The sequence below is a fragment of the Lolium rigidum genome, chromosome 5 (genome assembly GCF_022539505.1).
Source record: "Lolium rigidum isolate FL_2022 chromosome 5, APGP_CSIRO_Lrig_0.1, whole genome shotgun sequence".
In the NCBI taxonomy this organism is placed as follows: domain Eukaryota; kingdom Viridiplantae; phylum Streptophyta; class Magnoliopsida; order Poales; family Poaceae; genus Lolium; species Lolium rigidum.
In genome coordinates, this window is record NC_061512.1 from 232,971,921 (window position 1) to 232,974,222 (window position 2,302).

Below are 2,302 nucleotides of genomic sequence, written 5' to 3' on the forward strand. Positions count from 1 at the left end.
ATGTATAGCTAAGATTGACCATTGGACCCTCAAAATAAAGCTTTGTAAACTATTTTCTTAAATGGTTGTGATAACACACTACTCATGGAGACCTCGATTATCACGTACTGGATCATTTATTATACAATGGTTACCTTATCTCAGACATATTGAATTAGTGAAATGAAAACTATGTATACCATGAAAAGGCTTCAGTAGGCTAATTCGGACTTTATCTATTTGTCATAAATAGGGTAATATATATAATGACAAAAATATACATAAGACATGTTACAACGATAGCTACAATAAATGTATGAACACATCATTTTACTTCAGAATGAATGTAAACTAATTAGTTAGAGTACAATTGACAAATTCTAAATTAACAGGCGAATTAAATCATGACATGCTGGCTAGCAAACAGAGAAATTCAAATGTAGAAATATCTAAATACAACTAAATGGATAAATAATCATCCCTAATGTGGAGTTTTTTTTTCAATCACAAAGTTATTGTCATGGAAGCTTGGTTTAAATGGTCTATGACTTAGATCCTAATTTCTGAAACAACAAAAACTAAACCAAGATAAACAACAAAAATGTCAAACAGATATATCAGTCCTTGACATAAGATGTTGCTGCTCAGAGCAAAAGAAGACTTCAGTGGAACTGACTAAGTAGGAAGTATCCCTGGCAACTGTACCTCCAAGCATCCATATCCATAGAATAATTAACAGCAAAGACTCCTCGGCATGGTCAACAGATGGCACAAAAAAAGGGTCAACAGTAGAGCAAATAACAATGGCTGGTGTGGAATCACCGGAACAGGAATTCGCCCAGCTCTTTATGCACCACCTACACAAAGGCGAAGAACGTGAAGCGGTGCATTGGCGGTGACCACTGGCAGGCCATTTACTCATGGCAACAGCAGCAGAATCCATCAGCACTTGCACTTGAGGGGGGCAAAGATTAGAGCAAATCATCAGCAATGCTTGTCGCTAAAGTAGTAGCTAATAAATTAGAAAAAATCATTGTAAACGTTTTCTAGCTGCTAGAACTTCTGCTCATAATACATATATATTGGAGTTACTCAATACAAAACACCATACGTTCTTCCAATTATATTGTTGCGCGGACAGTAGAAAAGAATGATGAGTCGTACATTACAATATACATGGTGATAACTGATAATTTAGCATAGGTATTAAATATAAATGTATGAAGAATGCATACAAATAAGTTTATATAGTAGTCATACAGATCAGTTAAACAAAAAGAGCACAAAAATATTAAGCAGTTCATAGGTGCACATATGGTCTTAGATAAGTATGCTGGAATGGATATGCGGCTTACCTGCTTTCTATAAACAGTGTTTCACTGCCTTGTTAGCATCACTGGCTTTCTAGCCGTACGCGGGATGGCAGATGCCGCCATCTCTGCCCATGACCCCCTGAATGGCAGAAATATGCAAAAGGAAGAATTGGTATGTTTTTTAGATAAATTAATATGATCTTATTCATTGTAAAACTATAACTTGCTCCAAATAAATACCAATTGGAAAGTAATATCACTGCCAAAAAGCTTCAGTTGAAGTGGTACCTGAACCAGCAGGAGTAACAATGAAAGCATAAGAAGCTGATGGTAGACATTACCCTTTCCTTCCGAATGCTGAAACCTCATCCGACGATTATATTATATATGTTTAATCATTATATCAGCAAGTCTGAAAGTCCTATGGTCTAAATGTATTTGTACAAAATTAGTAACCGAGATTCCAGTAGTGAGCCATTGTCCAGTCTTTCTTCCAGCTTTAATGTGGAAAGTATGAGAGTACATGGCAGATAAGATTCCGAGTAATACAGCCTATGTTTAGCCCCTTCTCTGTTTGCATTAATAATACATGTGCATACTGAAAGATTCCGAGTAATACAGCCTATGTTTAGCCCCTTCTCTGTTTGCATTAATAATACACGTGCATACTGAAAAGTAGATTGGATAGCCTGAAAACCCAGAAACCTTCAATCAACCTTAATAAAGAATCTCTGAAAGCTTCTATCTCTGAAAATCCTGTCCACTAACATTATTAGTTCAGGCACTTCTCAAATTAGAGGTTATAGTTTTGTTCTCACATTGACCATAATTGGGAGTACATGGTATTCCTTCAGAATGAAACCGAATTGTATAGGATTCGACCAATTTATCAACCTATGACCTCTTTCCGAACACATAATTAATCACCTTGATTTCCATGGCCAACTTTGTTTTAAAATCTATAGGTAATGCTATCAAAGAATATCCACAGGTAAGAAACCACCAATATT

At 35.8% G+C, this 2,302-nt stretch overlaps 1 long non-coding RNA gene across 1 annotated transcript; it reads right to left on the bottom strand.

Moving 5' to 3' along the window:
• Window positions 1–885: 885 nt before the first annotated feature.
• LOC124652193 lies at window positions 886–1,653 on the bottom strand. Its single transcript, XR_006987629.1, has 3 exons — window positions 1,581–1,653; window positions 1,335–1,431; window positions 886–933 (listed from the first exon to the last, which is right to left on the bottom strand). It is a non-coding gene; the product is annotated as an uncharacterized LOC124652193 (long non-coding RNA).
• Between the last annotated feature and the right edge of the window lie 649 nt (window positions 1,654–2,302).